This window comes from Anolis carolinensis, chromosome 3, assembly GCF_035594765.1.
Source record: "Anolis carolinensis isolate JA03-04 chromosome 3, rAnoCar3.1.pri, whole genome shotgun sequence".
Classification (NCBI taxonomy): Eukaryota; Metazoa; Chordata; class Lepidosauria; order Squamata; family Dactyloidae; genus Anolis; species Anolis carolinensis.
This window is the reverse complement of record NC_085843.1, coordinates 128,356,032-128,376,015: the sequence shown is the minus strand read 5'-3', so window position 1 is coordinate 128,376,015 and position 19,984 is coordinate 128,356,032. Positions and strand designations below refer to the sequence as shown.

Genomic DNA, 19,984 nt, shown 5'->3' with positions numbered 1-19,984 from the left:
TTATTTATTTATTTATTTATTTATAACAAGATTTATATCCCGCCCTTCTCACCCAACAGAGGACTCAGGGCGGCTTACAATAAAACACACATATAAAACCTGTACAATACACTATAAATCAGTTAAAAATTAACTTACATAAAATATTCATAAAACGCATTATAAAATACAGATAGGCGTGTTCAAGTTTAAAAGACTGGGTCTGTCAATTGAGTTCCAGCGTACATAATAGTAATTAATGCTGCTGATTCTTATTGGAAGGCCTGGCCCCACAACCAAGTTTTAACCTTCCTATGGAAGGATAAGAGGGAGGGAGCCTGCCTGACTTCAATGGGGAGGGTGTTCCATAGGCGGGGAGCCACTACTGAAAAGGCCCTGTCTCTCATCCCCGCCAGCCGCACCTGTAAGGCTGACGGGACCGCGAGCAGGGCCTCATCTGATGATCTTAAGCTTCGAGGTGGGTCGTAGCGGGAGACACGTTCGGACAGATAAGCTCATTGGAAGCCCCAGGGCTTCCCTGCCCAGCTGGGAGGGGATCCCCAGCTGTGTCATTGCTGCCTCCTTCAATCAGTGTGAGCACCAGCTAAGCCCCACCTCTCAAGCAATCAGAGGCCTGGGAAATGCCAGACCACTTTTTAGTGCCATCCAATGAAGGGATGGGAGGGAATTTCGAATGGTAGTAATGTTAGTGCATGAAAACTCTTACGTAAAAAAAAAAAATGCTTGCTTTTTGCTTATGATTTGCACTCGTACCCTTTGAGTACCCATTACTGTACAAGTTTCCCTTCTGCTCAGAATGAATAAACGCTTCATCTTTTTCCTTCAACCTGGTGAGATTCCTGATCCCTGACTCAAAATATTCACAGTTAGCAAAACTTGCCAGGTATCCCTCAATATCCGCAGGTCCTTGAAAAACCTCAAATTTCCAGCATCACTTCCACCCAAAGCCATTCATTTCAATAAGATTCACCATTGTTCCCTCTTTTTACAATAGGTTCGGGAACATATCAATCGCCGATATGGGTTTCATACAGTATGCAGTTATAGTGCTGTAATTCCACTTTACTCCTGGAGTGGTGAGTTTGTAATTCTGTGAGACACTAGAGCCCTCTGGCTAAAAATTCTAATGAAACCTCCCTGAATGCAAGACCAAGAATTCCATATGGTATTGCTGTGAGACCTAAAGCCTTTCATACTACCCAGTCAGAGCACTTAAAATGCCATGTCTCCATCCTGTGATATCTTGGAATTCATAGCTTAGAAAGGGGTATTTAAAATTTTCAGCCAGAGTACTCTAGTGCCTTAGCAAACTTCAAAACCCAGGATTTCAAATAATGCAGTGATAACATTTAAAGTAGAACCATAGGCCACATCTACACTGCCATATAATGCAGTTTTAAACTGCATTATATGGTCAGTGTAGATGGGGACATAATAATAAAAAAATATGTCTTACCCACCTCTCTCCACAGTTTGAGCCAGGTCACAGCACAGTTAAAAACATACAAATACTATATAAACATTTTACAAACACACATTAAAATTCAGATTATAAAAGATACAGATCAAAACATTTCTGTAAATACACATTAATCACACAGGACAGAGACCAAAACACATGACATGAGTTTAAAATTCATGTTTTCAACTGGCTGGATAGGACTGCCGGAAGAGATAGGTTTTTAGATTATTTTTAACTTCTGACAGCTGATCTAACTGTCTGAGCTCTTATGGCAAATCATTCCATAGTTGTGGAGAGGCTGATGAAAAAGTCAACTGGGTGATGATGGCCAGTCGAGTTCTGGCTGGTTGGAACAGATGATCCCCAGTAGACCTACGTATGTAAGGCAGATTCTATGGGAGAAGGAGTAACCTGGACTCAAAGCATGCTGGGCTTTAAAGGTTAAAACCAACACCTTGTACTTTGCCCAGAAACTAATTGGCAGCCAGTGGAGTGACTTTACGCTCACTCCTAGATATTCCTTTAATAATCTTGAACCAACTAGAGTTTCCGAATTTGGTATAAGGGCAGACCAATGTAAAGTGCATTGCAGGAATCCAACCTTGAGGTTACCAGTGTGTGCACTACCATCTCCAGGTCCTCCAAATCTAGCAAGGGGCATAGCTGGTAGATCAGCCAAAAGTAATAGTAAGCAACACTGCTGACTATTGCATTTACCTGGACTGACATTTGGAGGGACAGATCTATGAGCATTCCCAAGTTGTGAACACATTCTTTCAGGGGTGTGTGTAACCCCATCCAGAACTGGTTGACATACCTCCATCCCCAGATTAGGACCCTTGATGGCAAGCATCTCTGTTTTGTCTGGATTCATTTTCAATTTGTTTTTTCCTCATCCAGCCCATAGTGCCATAATTGTGTAGTGTGAACTGGTTCTGGTATGCAGAGGCATATTATCTCTCATAACAGAGATAATATATAGCTACCAGCCATCATCATTACAAGCCACTAATAGCATTTCCACCAGTGAATTTCTGCAACCCCCTTTGAAAGCATTTTCTGAAGTAATGTTTGGCTATGCACTGTGTGAAGAAGCAACTTCATTGTTTCTTCTGAATCTTCCATCATTTTGCTTCATTGATGATTTCTCCTAAGTTATGAAAGCAGGAGAAAAACCTCTATCCAGTTTTTCTACAGTATGCACAGTCACATGCATCTGTGGCACACCTCTTCTTGCTGCTGCTCAGTCGTTTAGTCATTTCCGACTCTTTGTGACCTCATGGGCCAGTCCACGCCAGAGCTCCCTGTCGGCTGTCACCGCCCCCAGTTCCTTCAAGGTCAACCTAGTCACTTCAAGGATACTGTCCATCCATCTTGCCCTTGGTCGGTCTCTCTTCCTTTTTCCTTCCATTTTCCCCAGCATTGTGATCTTTTCCAAGCTTTCCTGCCTTCTCATGATGTGGCCAAAATACTTCAGCTTTGCCTCCAATATCCTTCCCTCCAGTGAGCAGCCGGGCATTATTTCCTAGAGGATGGACTGGTTGGATCTTCTTGCGGTCCAAGGCTCTCTCAGGATTTTCCTCCAGCACCAGAGTTCAAAAGCGTCTATCTTCCTTCGCTCAGCCTTCCTTATGGTCCAGCTCTTGCATCCATAGGTTACTATGGGGAATACCATTGCTTTGACTATGTGGACCTTCGTTGCCAGTGTGATGTCTGTGCTCTTCACTATTTTGTCAAGGTTGGCCATTGCTCTCCTCCCAAGAAGTAAATGTCTTCTGACTGCCTGGCTGCAGTCTGCATCTGCAGTGATCTTTGCGCCTAGAAATATAAAGTCTGTTACTGCCTCCATGTTTTCTCCTTCTATTTGCCAGTTATCAATAGGTGTAGTTGCCATGATCTTGGTTTTCTTGACGTTTAACTGCAACCCAGCTTTTTCACTTTCTTCTTTCACCTTGGTGATAAGGCTCCTCAGCTCTTCCTCACTTTCAGCCATCAGAGTGGTATCATCTGCATACCTAATGCGCTTCCAGCAGTTTTAACTCCGGCCTTGGATTCCTCAAGCCCCACATGTCGCACGATGTGTTCTGCATACAAGTTGAATAGGGAGGGTGAAAATATGCAGCCCTGCCATACTCCTTTCCCAATCTTGAACCAGTCTGTTGTTCCGTGATCTGTTCTTACTGTGGCTACTTGGTCTTTATACAGATTTCTCAGGAGACAGACAAGGTGACTTGGTATCCCCATACCACCAAGAACATGCCATAGTTTATTATGATCCACACAGTCGAAGGCTTTAGAATAGTCAATAAAGCAGAAGTAGATGTTTTTCTGAAACTCCCTGGCTTCCTCCATTATCCAGCGGATATTGGCAATTTGGTCTCTGGTTCCTCTGCCTTTTCTAAACCCAGCTTGGACATCTGGCAACTCTCGCTCCATGTATTGCTGGAGTCTGCCTTGTAGGATCTTGAGCATTACCTTACTGGCATGGGAAATAAGTGCTACTGTATGGAAGTTTGAGCATTCTTTAGCATTTCCCTTTTTTGGTATGGGGATATAAATTGATTTTTTCCAATCTGATGGCCAATCTTGTGTTTTCCGTATTTGCTGGCATATGGCATGCATCACCTTGACAGCATCACCTTCCAAGATTTTAAACAGCTCAGTTGGGATCCCGTCGTCTCCTGCTGCCTTGTTGTTAGCAATGCTTCTTAAGGCCCATTCAACCTCACTCCTCTTCTTACTCAGCTTTTTTCTAAGCATCAAGTGAAGTGCCTTTTCCTCATCAAAGAGTTGGCCAATCCACTGGATTATTTTGACTGCTCTGTGTGAAAGTGACTCACATTCAACAGTACGGTTGATGGGACGTGACAGACAGGAACCTTCACACAATATTCCAAGCATAATTTATTTAAGACCTAAATACCCTGAATACCCCAATTGCCATCTGATATTAGAATATAAGCAGGGTCTGGTTAGTACTTCACTGGGAGGTTACCTAGGAATACCAGATGCTGTTGGCTACATTTTAGCAGAACAAACAGACAAACCCATTTCTGAGTATTCCCCTGCTAAGAAAATCCTGTGAAGTTCATGGGATCACCACAAGCCAATTAGTGTCTTGAAAGCATAGGCACACAGACACATAGTGATATTGGAAGGTTTGTTTGTTTTTATTCTTTTCTCAATGATGCCAAACATTGATTTCTACCCCCACCTGATTTTTTCCAGTAAGTTGTCAGCCAACTCCACATGATCTCTTTCTTGATGGTGATGGATGATGGTTTCACGTGTTCCATCCATCCCCATAATAGGGTGTTTGTATATTTTTCCCCTACTAAAAGCTGGTCTTCATATCCTCTTCTTCTCTTTTGTACTTCACATTTTCAAAACATCTTAGTTCCCATACCAGAAGATGGAATTATTAAGCAATGTGAAAAAAGACTCACCAGAGGTTACAGCAGGACAGCAGGGAAAAACAGTGTCACAAGAGTTTTGTTCCATTTTTGTAGACAATCCCTGCAGCCTTTCCCCCTCAAGGCAGTGCATTAAGGTATCATGAGTCAAATCTTCATATAGTGGGTTTAGAGATAGCAAAGCCTCTTCCTTTCCCTGCAGCCATAACAAAAAATAATCAGGAACAAATTTAATTAACTGAAACCACATGCTGCCACGGATACAGTGAGAAGTTTCCGGAAGTAAGGCAAGATTGTAATTGAGTAAAAGTTGTGTGTTTTCCGGGCTGTATGGCCATGTGCCTGAAGTATTCTCTCTTGGCCATACAGCCCTGAAAACACACAACAACCCTGTAATTCTGGACTTGAAAGCCTTCGACAACACATTGAGTAAAAGTTCATATTGAAATATAAAATAAAGGGGGAAAAGATAAAAAGAAGAGACGATTTTGTATAATTACTATTGTATCTCCATGCTACTTTAACTCCCAGCCCCACATTTTTCTTTCAAAAAGGTATTTCTGAAACTTCATATTTGCAAAGAGGGTTTGTTTTTTCAAATGCAGATGGGAAGAAAATAAACCTTAGGATTTGACTCAATTTTAAAATGATATATTTCTGCCGCAGGGCCAAGTTTTAGGGGTAGTTGGCGGAGCAATGGAAGCACCAGGTTGCAGGTGGCATTGACAGTTTGCAGAATTATTCCTTAAGTAGTGCAGTATCTTATTAGGATGTCCTGGGGACACCCAGAAATAGGATCTGATGGCAATCACTCTTTGTCACTGTTATCCACAATGGCTGGTGTTCTAAGGGACATACTTGCTACCTTTGATCTTGAAGGTAAGCACAGCCATCATAAAACTAACTACCTCATCAGATGGGCCAATTTGCTTCCGCTCCACTTTCAGACATGACTGGACTTAACATCAGGGGAAACCTTTACCTTTACCACTTTCAGCATGGAGCCCATTAGACAATGCATGGGGACTTCTGGCCAGGCTCATGCCGAAAGAGAGGAAGTGGTGCATGCCATAGGGTTCTTAAAGCAAAGTTGCTACGCAAAGAGAGAATTATTTAACAGTCTTCTCTGCAGCCATATAAAGAATCAATGATGCTTTCTCTGTAGGACTTTTAAAAAGCCCATTTAGCAAAAAAAAAAGAAAAAAGAAAAAAAGGGGGGGCAGGTTTACATCTAAACTCCAAACTTTCCACACCTGTTCTGACTGAATGCCTGGCTGCAGTCAAACCTTTTTCCATTAATAACTTTTACTGACTAAACTCAGATTTTCACATGGAGAGGAAGGGAGTGGGGGAGATTCTCATTCCTTTCTAGGACTGGTTGCCCTTAATGCTGACAGCTGGTTTAGTCAAGAGGCCCTCTACATGTTTGTCAGATAATAATTGCGTGGTTCATGCTTCTAGTCATTTTGATGAGTAAGATTTTCTATGGATCCTCTCTCTCTCTTTCCCCCCCTCTGTTCAAAGAACTGGCAGTGGGAAAGGAAGAAAGAAGTGGGAATTCTGAAACAATTATTCTATTTTTGTTTAGAGCACATGAAGCTATAGAGTTGAGTAGGCAACTTAACACTGTTGAGGACCATGTTGAAAATACATCATGACTCACAGAATAGCAGTTAGTTGAAATGTTTACACATTCTTCCCTAAAAGAACTTCTATATTATGCTTCCTAGGTCTTTTTTCATACATCATTTCAAAATAATTAAATCTGCAAAAGTTAAACTGCAAATGTGGAGGGTCAATTGAATGTTACTCTGCCAGTGTGAATTATTATTATTATTATTATTATTATTATTATTATTATTATTATTATTATTATTATTATTATATGCCTCAAGTACCACCTGCCAGCAGCAAAGAACTGATGGGATCACAAACCTGCAAAGTATTGGAAAATGAGCACGCAAAGATACTGTGTGACTTCCGAATCCAGACTAACAAAGTTCTGGAACACAACACACCAGACATCACAGTTATGGAAAAGAAAAAGGTTTTGATCATTGATGTCACCATCCCAGGTGACAGTCGCATTGACGAAAAACAACAGGAAAAACTCAGCCGCTATCAGGACCTCAAGATTGAACTTCAAAGACTCTGGTAGAAACCACTGCAGGTGGTCCCGGTGGTGATGGGCACATTGGGTGCTGTGCCAAAAGATCTCAGCCGGCATTTGGAAACAATAGACATTGACAAAATCACAATCTGCCAACTGCAAAAGGCTACCCTACTGGGATCTGCACGCATCATCAGAAAATACCTCACACAGTCCTAGACACTTGGGAAGTGTTTGACTTGTGATTTTGTGATATGAAATCCAGCATATCTATCTTGTTTGCTGTGTCATAATAAAATAATAATAATAATAATAATAATAATAATAATAATAATAATAATTTATTTTTAACTTACCTCTCATCATGGCTCGTGATGGGACATGACATGACATCATATATAAAATACACATCTTAAAACATTTTGATGAAATACATATATTAAAACACAGAGCAAAGATTAAAATACTTTAAATTTAGTAATGGCTTGAACATTGGGGTATGACTCTGAGGATGAGGGTTTGTATTCCTGCTTGAGCATGAAACCTACTGGGTGACCTTCAGCAAATCACACCCTTTCAGACTCAGAGTAGGCAATGGCAAACTCCTTCTGAACGAATTTGCAAGAAAACCATGTGATACCACCTTAAGTCACCATAGATAGAAAATGTCACACAACAATAAAAACTCATCCTAAAACATAATAAATCATCAGAAAGCTAAAATCAAATTGTCAGGAAAAGTAGGTAGCATAGTCCTTCCAAGAGATTTCAGTTATGACCATTACTCATGGAACAATCCCTTCATTTGGAACTGATCAGAGATAGCTTGGAAGTAGATAGTTAACAAACTAATTATTGGTAATTCTCAAATAAATAAAGTAAATAGATAAATAAACTGTAAAGTTTTATTTCATGTCAAAGGCATTGCATAAATAAGTATAAAACTAAACTGTAAATAAATAAATAAATAAATTGTAAATCCTTTCCCCATTAATTAGGGGAAATAACCACATTACAGTTGTAATTTAATGAAAAACAAACACTTGAAAGCTATTTTTATCAACATCCAAACATAATGTCACTAAATGATGGAGAAAAAAGTGACTTGGTCCAAGTGTTTTGCCTCTTATTGCTGTTTTGTGCTCCATTGTGGTGTTAAGGTAATGGCAAAGTAGACTAGAGGAAAATGAACTTTATACCACAGACCAACAACTTGTAGCCTTCAAATGGTAATGTTTAAACTAACTGAAAACATAATTAGAGAAACATGGGAAACTTTAGAAATAGTACAACTATAGTAACTGCTATTTTTAAACTGGTTGCTTTTAAAAGTAACTTTCCAAATGCTGGTTCCAGGCAGATTACATTGCATAGGGTTTTAAATTTATTCACGTGGCATTTGCTTCTCTGTCGTAACCTACCCCACAGCAATTCGCTATGAGTGTTTCTGCTAGTTAAAATATTTTCAAGACTGTCTTTGCATTTAGACTGGCTCAGTGCTTCAAATTCATCTGAAACTATCTTTATTTTTATTTTTTTGCTTGGAAAAGAACTTCAGAGTTTGGGCTTGTCAGATCCAAGATCCAACAATAGTTCCCTCAGCTCCTCCATCATTTCCAAGGTGCAGGGAGACATAAAGCAAATCTCTTTTCCTCCATTCCTTCTGGGCAAGAATTTCAGAGTCTCAGGTTTAATCAAAGTGCTAATCCTAGGAGATTTACACAGGACAATGTTGTATTCAGCTTTTTACATGAAAGCAACTAAGTGCTACAAATACCTGCGAGTAGTAATTTATTCCCTGGGGTTCCTCAAAGAAACAGATCTTAGAAAGAGTGGAGAAAGTTTTGCCTTTAATTAACAAGTGGAACAGTCTTGTAGCTTTCATAACTCAGTACTCAAATATGAAGCACCTTGCATTAAGATTACTTCTTTTCTTATTTTCTTCTTAAAGTCAAAGTGAAGGTGCAGCAAAAATGGAAAGAATTCTACCTCCCCCTTCTTTGAAACTGGATGCCTTTCTTACAGGAGGGAGCAAGAGAACAACTCTCTATATATGGTCTCATCATGCCTAAATACATAAAGAAAGTATAGACAACTTATTTTTCTCACAGATACTGTTGAATAACAACTCCTATAATACCTGTCTACGGGTTATACAATATCTGGATGCATATTGCAATGCCCATGTCTTCAAGGCCCCTAGGTAAATGAGAAGCTAAAATAAACTTACTAATCATGAGAATTTTTAGTATCAGGTGATAAGAAGAAGCAACAGGGAGTGGTTTTTATCCTAATACCCTGGTTATGATTCTTCAGTGTATCTGTCTGGAAAACAGGCATTGCTAGACTATATGGACCCAGAACAGCTCTCGTTATAATCCAGTGGATGTTCAAAAATTTCATTATCCTTAAAGAAGAAATTTATCCTGTAGCCAAAAATGAGGGGAGGGGGGAACCACATGAGATTTGTCCATGTTGTGAAATCACATTCACATTGCATCTCCATGCTCCTGCTCCACGTCACTCACTGATAAATGATGCAGCTCCAGAATTTAAACCCTGAACTGATAACATTTTGGACAGACATTTGAAGCTGACTGTAATTAATTATATGCTCTTAAACTTGAAATAATGTATTTTATGGATTATTGTTAATGGTTTTGTATATGTTGTTGGTTTTTTTATTGATTTTGTGTGGCATTGAATTTTGCCAGTTGTTGTAACAAACAAACAGAGGTTGTCAAACAGAGGTGGTCAAACAGAGGTGGTCAAACAATGTCAAGCAGGAAAAGTCTTCCACTTTTTTAGATGGCCGTGCAATTGTCCATATATTAAGCACACAAAATGATTTTTCCCTTGATGTATCATTTTCCCATCTTTCAAAATTGGTTCTACATTTCTCATATGGCATAGAAAGAAAATCTTGTTTGCCAGCCATGAAGAAAGCAAAGAAGGGACAACTCATGGGATGTGAAGTTTTATATTTTAAACTGTAAGTAAAAGTAAAGTAAAACTTATGTTATTGAAGGCTTTCATGGCTGGGATCACAGGGCTGTTGTATGTATTCCGAGCAGTATGGCCATGTTCCAGAAGTATTATCTTCTGATGTTTTGCCCACATCTATGGCAGGCATCCTCAGAGGTTGTGAAGTATATGGAGAAACTAAGCAAGGAAGGTTTATATATCTGTGGAAGATCCTGGGTGGGGAAAAGGACTCTTGTCTGTTGGAGGCCAGGGTGAATGTTGTAATTAATCACCTTGATTAGCATTAATTGGCCTTCCCAGCTTCACCTCCTGGCCTGGGGGAATCCTTTGTTCAGAGTCTTTAGCTGCCCCTGATTGATTCATGTCCAGAATTCTTCTGTTTTCAGAGTGTTGCTCCTTATTTTGGAATTTTTTTAATACCGGTAGCTAGATTTTGTTCATTTTCATGGTTTCCTCCTTGCTGTTGAAATTGTCCACATACTTGTGGGTTTCAATGGCTTCTCTGTGTAGTCTAACATGATAGCTGTTGAAGTGGTCGAGCATTTCTGTGTTCTCAAATAATATACTGTGTCCAAGTTGGTTCATGAAGTGCTCTGCTATGGCTGATTTCTCTGGTTGGGTTAGTCTGCAGTGCCTTTCATGTTCTTTGACTCGTATTTGGGTGCTGCATTTTGTGGTCCCTATGTAGACTTGTCCACAGCTTCATGGGGTTCCGAGGTGGTTTGGCGCTTTGAATTTAACCTTCCAATTCAAAGCGTTGGTGCCCATGCCTCGGAATACCTTTGGATAACCTTCAGATATATGAGAAAGTGTTTTAATTCAACCAATCTCCTGGCTAGCATTGGAGTTTAAGACCCCCATAGAAACCAAGCCTGGAGCATTTTCTCTCCTGACTATCCAGTAGAGAAATCCCCCTTCCCTTCCTGGTTGGTTTCTATGGGGCTCTTAAAACTGTTGCTATTCAGGAGAGAAATCCCCCTTCCCATCCTGGTTGCAGAAGCGGAGGGAGCCTGGTTTGCAAAGGGCATTCATTGGTGGCTGCTGCTTCATCTCTGCAGAATCTCCCTTGCAAACCACTTCCTCTTCCCCATTGCAGCCTTCCCCTCCTGCCTTTGCGAGAAGCTTTAAGTGAGGAAGGGGAGAAAAGGAGGTGGGATCAATCCGAATCCATGATCCAGATCACTTCACTTTGGTTTTGTGCTGGCAAATCCCCAAACTAGACCTCTAACTTAACCTCCACCCAGGTTGGTGTGTGACTTTCCACTTCAGGGGGAGAAGAAAATTGGAAATGGGCAGGGAAAGCAAACAATCACCCTGCTAAGGATTTTCCACAACTCCCCTCTTTTATTTTAAATTACCCTGATATTATTATTATTGGCACCCCACTTTTCTCTCTAGATTTGAGACGGAAAGGGACTCACTTTAAAATATCTATGATAGTATCATTCTGGGAAGGGAAAAGGTTGCATTTTAAATCTGTTTTAGTAGCATTCCTTTTGAAATTTGCTCTATATTTGTATGTGTGAGCCCCATCAGAAGAAACCCATTCCTGAGCACTTTCCCTCCTGGTTAGAAGTGGGCTAAACCCCATTGAAAGAAACCCACTCCTAGATTATCTTCTTATCCCAGATTATCTGTCAGTTTAGATTCATATAATCCAGTTCAGAGCAGATAATCTGGGATCATATCTTGGGATATAGCAGCAGTGTGGAAGGGGACTCAGGCTTGATCTACACTGCCCTAATTCCCAGGATCTGATCCCAGATTATCTTCTTATCACAGATTATCTGGCAGTGTAGGGAATCAAATCCTGGAATATAGGGGCAGTGTGGAAGGGGCCTCATGATGAATCTACACTGTAGATTCCCTATATCCCAGGATCTGATTCCAGATTACCTGATTAAAACTGGATTATATGAGTCCCCACTGCCATATAATCTGGGATAAGAAGAAACGTGATGGATCTGGACCAAACATGGCACACAGACCCAACATGGCCCACTGTGAATACTGGCAGGCTTTGTGGGTGATTGTCCTTGGCATCAGAGAGTTATAATTCACCTGTATTTGAGAACACTGAATCCAGCAAGTTGGGCACACAGGCCCAACATGGCCAACTGTGAATACTGGCAGGCTTTGTGGGTGATTGACCTTGGCATCAGAGAGTTGTAGTTCACCCATATTTGAGAACACTGAACCCAGCAAGTGACGGACAGGGCCGGCCCCACTATTGAGGCACCTGACGCCGCCGCCTCGGGCGCAGGCCCGGGGGGGCGCCGTCAGGCTGGACGGGAGGCGGGGCACCGCCCTGACGGTGCCCCGCCTCCCACCCAGTGCGCCCTGGCCCGTCTGGCCTTTTCTAGCTGGCCAGAATGCAGCGGAGGTCCCTGCAGGCCGCAATCGCGGCCTACAGGGACCTCCGCTGCAGTCTGGCCTGCTAGGAAAGGCCAGACGGGCGAGCGGGAGTAGCGGAGGCGGAGCCAGCTCTGACGCCGCTCCCCCCCCCGCCCAGCGTGCCTTGGCCCCGCCTCCCACGCAGCGTGGGAGGCGGGGCCAGGGCACGCTGGGTGGGGGGGGCGGCGCCAGAGCTGGCCCCGCTTTCACGCTACTCCCACTCGCCCGTCTGGCCTTTCCTAGCAGGCCAGAAAGCAGCGGAGGTCCCTCCAGGCCGCAATCGCCAGCTCTGACGCCGCTCCCCTGCCCAGCGTGCCCTGGCCCCGCCTCCCACGCTGCGTGGGAGGCGGGGCCAAGGCACGCTGGGCGGGGGGGGGGAGCGGCGTCAGAGCTGGCTCCGCCTCCGCTACTCCCGCTCGCCCGTCTGGCCTTTCCTAGCAGGCCAGACTGCAGCGGAGGTCCCTGTAGGCCGCGATTGCGGCCTGCAGGGACCTCCGCTGCATTCTGGCCAGCTAGAAAAGGCCAGACGGGCCAGGGCGCACTGGGCGGGAGGCGGGGCACCGTCAGGGCGGTGCCCCGCCTCCCGCCCAGCCTGACGGCGCCCCCCCGGGCGGGGCCAAGGCACGCTGGGCGGGGGGGGAGCGGCGTCAGAGCTGGCTCCGCCTCCGCTACTCCCGCTCGCCCGTCTGGCCTTTCCTAGCGATTGCGGCCTGGAGGGACCTCCGCTGCTTTCTGGCCTGCTAGAAAAGGCCAGACGGGCAAGCGGGAGTAGCGTGGGAGGCGGGGCCAACTCTGGCCCCGCCCCCCCCCCCCGCCCAGCGTGGGAGGCGGGGCCAGGGCACGCTGGGCGGGGCCAGGGCGCGGGAGGCGGGGCCGGTGGCGGGGGCGCTTTTCAGCACCCCCGCTTCCCATTAAAAAATATCTCCGGCCGGCCCTGGTGACGGATCTGGACCAAGCTTGGCACACAAACCCAACACGGCCAGCTGTGAATCCTGGGGGAGTTTTGGGAGGGTTGACCTAAGACTTTTGGGAATTGTAGTTCACCCACATCCTTATACATTTTCTCATGGGAGCATTCATAAAAAACAAAAGACTGAGTTTCTTTCCTAAGTCATAGTGTAACATTGGAAGAAACCCACACATGACTGCTTTCCCTCCTGCTTAGAAGCGGGCTAAGCCCCATAGGAAGAAACCTACTTCTGAGCGTTTTCCCTCCTTGCTAGCAGTGGGCCCGTTTTGAGACAGCATGGTGTAGTGTAGTGGTTTGAGAGTTGGACTATGATTGTGGCTTGATTCCCCACTCAGCCATGGAAACACACTGGGTGATCTTGGGCAAGTCATACACTCTCAGCCCCAGAAAACCCAATGAAACAGAAAATAACACTTTGAAACCAGGAACAGATTTCTTTATTCAGAGGCTGATGGCCATCTGTCAGGAGTGATTTAATGGTGTACTATGATTTCTGTTCCTGGGTGATAGATGTCATTTCCTAATTGGTCCTGTCATAGAAACATGGCAAAACTTTATTACACTTCCAAAACTTTGTCTTTGTGCAAGGGACATCGTGCTATGATAGCACATTATGGTTTGCTGGGACACTGTCCACCAATTTCTCTGATTTGCAGCCACAAAAACAAAGCTTCTGAAGTAGAACAAGGACTTTCAAAGTAAAGACAACCCAATGAAACAGGAAATAAGACTTTCAAACCAGGAACAGATTTCTGCAATTATTAAAAAATGGTTTATTATAAAAGCTATGAAAATTTGCCAAAAATCAGAGGATAAGGAAACATTCTGAAATGGTAAATGTGTTCTACCACTATACCAAGTTTGATCAGGATATCTCAAAAAATGAGGGCGGGAGAGTCCTCTAAATTTTCCCCCTAGTGCTGTTTTTGCCATTGCGCATGTGTATCCGCTATTAACGAGGTAATTGCAAATATTCCGAATTTTTGTAAAGTTTCAAATTTTTTTTTCAAAATTTGGAAATTACTTTAGAAACAAAGCGCCAGAAACCCCTACTTTCGAAGCGAGTTTTTTAACTTTTTTTCATGGATCACACATGCCTACTATGCATACTGACCAAGGACTTCATCAGGCAGGCAGGAAGGAAGCAGGGGAAAGTGGGGGAAAGCATTGGGAAGAGTGGGGAAAACATTTTACTCCGTTCTCTCCCATCAGGGTCCTTCTTCTGGGATGACCAGCTGGCTTGGAGCTGACCTTTGCATCTTGGTCACTACATTAAAAACAATAATGTCCTAAGTGGTCTGTGAGTTGAAAAAAATGTCTTGTCAGACCACCAGAGAGATTAATTTGTAAGCAGAGGCTTCTTTTCAAATTGTTAATCACACCTTTTAAAGGAGTTGTCAACTGCAACAGCAAAGGGACCAATTTTCTGCCCGTCAGACATTTTAGAGGCCTGACAGAATGTCAAAAGCATCATGTCAAAACAGCTCCCCAAGAGTGAAAATTCCAAACAATCTAGAAGTGGCTTGACATTCACTTCTGGTTTTCAGAAGTGATTTGATTTTAATTTCAAACTTTCAGAAGTTTTAAATTAAACCTCTGCAACACCTTGAACTCCATTGTGGGTGAAAGGCCATGAATTAAATAAATAAATAAACTTATTAAAATGTGTTATTTCTGTATTTTATGTTCAGAAAATGGTGGCTTAATGATCAAGGGCTACAAAAAAGTCATGGGGTTTACATTTGACCCGCAGGTGTGCGCTGTGGCACCCCTGCCTTATACAAAAATCTGGTGCCATTAAACTAAGAGTGGAGAGGAGGTACTATTGGACAAGGGCTCCCATGATTCTTTACCAAAGACTATAGCTTTGGAATTTGATTAATTAAAGAAGTCATGTCAGACTGCCAAAGTGGGATGACTCTGGTAGACATTAAGGAGTGGGATTCCTTGTAGTAGGACATGCTGTGCTGTTATTTATTTCTTTACTGCATTTTTGCCCCACTCTATCTCAACCCCAAAGGGGATTCAGAATGTCTTCCAAATTGGCAACAATTCAACGCCACAATAAACATAAACATGTAAATACAATATACATTATACATTAAAATCAGTACAAAATAATAAAACCATAGCAATCAATACATTAAGTATACTGATAAAAGCTCAAAGACCCAAAATCATAATCAGGAGCCATTCCAATCATATTTCAGCCACTTCGTAGCTGCCTATTGCACTGTGCTACCCTCCGAATGCTTGGTTCCACAGCCAGGTTTTAAGTTTCTTTCTAAAGACTAGGAGAGAGAGAGCTGATCTAATTTCATTGGGAAGGAAATTCCACAACCGAGGGGCCACCATTAAGAAGGCCCTGTCCCTCGTCCCCACCTGCAAAGGGGGTGGGACTGAGAGCAGGGCCTTCCCAGAAGATCTTAGCATCTGCACAGTTCATAGAGGGAAATATGTTCGGACAGGTAAGCTTGGCCAGAACCATTTAGGGCTCTATAGGCTAAAGCCAGCACTTTGAATTTTGCTTGGTAGCAAATTGGCAGCCTGTGGAACTGATGCTGTAGGGGGGTTGTTTGCTCCCTGTGCGCTGCTCCAGTGAGAAGTCTGGTTGCCGCCTGTTGGACTACGTGAAGCTTCCAAACCATCTTCAGAGGCAACCCAACATACAGCACATTGCAGTAATCTATTTGAGATGTAACAAGAGTGTGGACCACCATGGCCAAATCTGGCTTCTCAACATACAGGTACAGCTGGTGCACAAGTTTTAATTGGGTAAAAGTTCCTGTGGCCACCACCGAGACCTAGGGTTTCAGGCTCAGTGATGAATCCAGGAGGAGTCCCAAGCTGTGAACCTGTGATATCAGGGGGAGTCCAGCACAGGCTGCAACCCTTTTCAACTGACCAGGAGTACCTCGGTCTTGTCTGGATTCAATTTTAATTTGTTTGCCCTCATCCAGACCATCACAGCTGCCAGGCACCAGTTCAATGCTACTGAATCAAACTTTACCAAATTGTGTAATAAATGAGAATCATTTCTGAATCATTATTAGCAGAATCCAATCATGATTCACTTAGTAAGTATTTGAAGAAACCTGTAAGTGGGCAGCCCTGAAATGGCAAAGTGCTAACTTTTGCCACCGCCACCCTCAGCACAGTAAAATTGTATGAGCTGTGTTTATAAGATGAGATGTTTTTGTTGGCAGTAGTTGTGATGACCAAGAAATACTCCAACTCACAGGAAAGTATGAACAGACTGACCACTCACACAGCAGAGCTACAGCACTAAATACTATTCCCACTCAGACATAAACCTTGTAATTTTAGAACACGTTGGCAGAAACTTTATTGGCGAGTGGGTGATGTGGCCACAAAGGAATGGCAGTGCAGGAGCCAGCCTTTAAGTATTCTGGTGTGGGATGGAGGAAGTGGGAATGAAGTGGTAAGAACAGAGGAGAAAAAAATAGATTCTGGCTGTCTTGAAATGTGTGCTCAGTCACTAGGATTAACACGATGAGTTGGGGAAGACCTTCCTGTGCCCCAGTGGATATGCTGAATGAGTCACTTGATAAATCTCAGCTTTAACACATACACACTCAAAGGCAACTAGAGAGGTTTTCCAAATAGTGTACCATCAAAAGGAAGGCAGGAGGAGGCAGTGAAAGGTTATAAAATCAGACCATCACCACACAGTTCTCTAACAACACCTTCTATCCAAATAAGTTGGGGGAGAACCACACAGTTCTCTATCAACACTTTGTACCCAAATAAGGAGGGTCACTGCAAAATCAGAATATGCCTTTGAGTTGGATTAGGCAGACAGTGGTGGGTCCAAGATCCCCCCTTAATATTTAATTCATAGAATAATAGAATCGGAAGAGACCACAAGGGCCGTCCAGTCCAATCCCCTGCCAGGCAAAAACTTACAGTCAATGCACTCATGACAGCCCCTGCTTACAAACCTCTAGAGAAGGAGAGTCCACTGCTGAACAGCTCACCGTCAGTTTTTCCAAATGTCAAAGTGAAATCTCCTTTCCTGCAATTTGAATTCATTGCTCTAAAAGACTGGTCTGGGAATTTTAGAGGATTGCAAAAAGGCCTATCCAGAGAGACCCAAAAACTAGGACCTGTCTTGATTTAGGTGAGGGTGGGGAACACAAATCCAATGAGGATTTTGGCACTGTCAGGAAGCACCCTTAGTGCAATCTGACACCACTGTAACAGCCATAGCTGTAAATTATACTTTAGTGAGGCACCAGCACTCCTTGGCAGATATACTGTAGCTAAAGGCCTTGTAAAGCTCCAAATCCCATGATTTGATAGCATTGAGCCATGTTAGTTAAAGTGGAATAAGACTATTAATACTACAGTGTAGCTCCATCTTTTATGGCTATCAGGTTCTCTCTTCTAAGCTTCGTTGTGAAAGTTACAGAAATATAAAAAATAATGCAAGGCAAGGCAAAAGTAACATAGAATTATTTAAGATAAGACAAACTGAGCAAATGTGTATTTAGGTTGCCTCCACTAAGTTTTACTCTGCTACCTCAACATGCCATGAAAATGACCCTAAACTCTTGAAAGCTTGTCAGCAAAGTGGAAGTTCTGTTTATTTCTACAACATTTGTCAAGCTGAGTACAGGAGCAGTGATGGGTTGCATGTCTATCCACTGAGGGATAACCTGGTTAAGTTCTGAAAGGTTCATCAGCAGAAGCTGTCCAGATGCTAGACTGATTGTTGTAATTATGACCAAAACAATGGTGTGAAATAGTTGAGATCTACAGTTACAGAGGGGCCTCCTGTATTGTTGACATCTGAGATCATCAAGGTATTATGGGTGTATAGCTTGCAGAATCCAGCTTTTATTGTGAAGGAACTATAGTTTACAGGCAGATAACATAATCTGCCATCAGAAGCTCCCAGCTACTCAGTGTAAATAGTCAATGTATTGATTAGCCCTTAGGCCATATCACAATACCAAACCAAACCAAACATGAAGGCTGGATAAAACATGGTTACACTCTATATAGTAAGTTAAATAAAACACTTACAACAATACAGTAAATAAATATGATAAAACTGAAAATATACATCATGTTTCCGTATCACCCCTAAAATTTACCCCAATCTGTGAATTTCATATTTTTCCACTTGAGGAAGACTTTTAATAGTCGAAATCGGTCTGAGAATTGGAAATCCTCTATGTGGAAATACTTCTCACAAGAGAGTAAGAACTCTGCGCCCTCATAGAGAAGCCTCTTGCAAATCATATAGGGCTGCTTCTTTGGGACCCCTATTGAATGACCATACATTTTGCCTGCCAGATGGTTATAATTGTTATAAGGCTTCGTGTATATAACAGATTTATGCTTTACTGTACATGTCTATTAATATTGGGTTAAAAAACCCATTGTAATTGATGCACTACTGTTTGTAGCAGCTTTTAAGACTACCAACTCACTACAAACTGCACTACAAAAAACTGTTCTCATCACAATTGCTCCAAAAATTGGTGGTGTCTTTAGATGACATAAGACAGTAACAGTAGTAGGCAGAGAATGTTCAGATGGTAAGAAGGGGGTCGCATAATCCATGTATTTCCCTCTCCATGAAATAGTTGGATTCAGCATGTGTGTACTTAGTATGTTCATATTTTATATTTTAACAATGTTGACTGGGCTCATCTCCATGTAAGCCGCCCCAAGTCCCTTCAGGGAGATGGAGGCAGGTACAAAAATAAAGTTGTTGTTGTTGTTGTTGTTGTTGTTGTTGTTATGTTCTATCCGCTTATTTTCTTATTTAACTTTTCAGACAGATAGCTATATAATTGACAATGCAGATTTAGCCTTGTAGGTCCTTTTTATGCCATTTTAGTTTGTTTTCCCTCCCAGCTAGTGTTACTTCATTGCACAGAGATTTCAGTTCTATATATATTACTGTGCTTGAGTTTTCTCTCCCCCCCAATATACACATATTTATCCAATGTTTTTTGCAAAACTGTCCTAGAAACAAAATAATCCATGGTGATTCATCATATGAATGACTAATTCACAGAACCTTGAAGTGTGTGAACTCAACTTTAGTCACTGTGACTAATGAAATAATATCTACAATATTGGAGCACAGAATAGTGGAAGATCTTTGGGATGGGCCTTGCATTTTAATAAGGATACAGTCAGATCGGTATTGGTTACAAAGGAAGGCAATGAAGATGCTCAAATGAATGGAAAATAAGTTATGAGGAAGTTATGAGGAACATTGGAGATTTGGGAGATATATTTCGCCTATGAAAGAGTGGACTCGAGGACATAATACCCTTTAAAACCTTTGGCTGGGCTCCTTTTGCAACAGAATCTATCCTACAGCATGTCCCAAGTCTCTGAACATATATCAGATCTGACTCCACCCCTCACACACCATATTTACTGGTGTTGTGAACCAAATGGCTTTCTTTCCAGTGTAAATTTTAATGAAGAGATTATGCCGGTGGCATTCATGTGTATTTTTATTCACATGAAATCTAGTAATGTCCTGGCCACACAGTGTGGGAAGAAAAGCAGCCCTGCCCTAAAATATCTCATATGTGTGTGTGTGTGTGTTTTGATATACTAATATAGGTAAAGGTAAAGGTTTCCCCTGACGTTAAGTCCAG

At 42.4% G+C, this 19,984-nt stretch overlaps 1 long non-coding RNA gene across 1 annotated transcript in view; it reads right to left on the bottom strand.

The window, feature by feature from the left end:
• Positions 1-19,984, bottom strand: part of LOC134297581 (uncharacterized) — a 47,292-nt gene that overhangs the window by 20,881 nt on the left and 6,427 nt on the right. Inside the window, exon 2 of the long non-coding RNA XR_010004378.1 lies at positions 4,909-5,071. This is a non-coding gene — a long non-coding RNA (uncharacterized LOC134297581). The remainder of the gene's footprint in view (positions 1-4,908; positions 5,072-19,984) is intronic.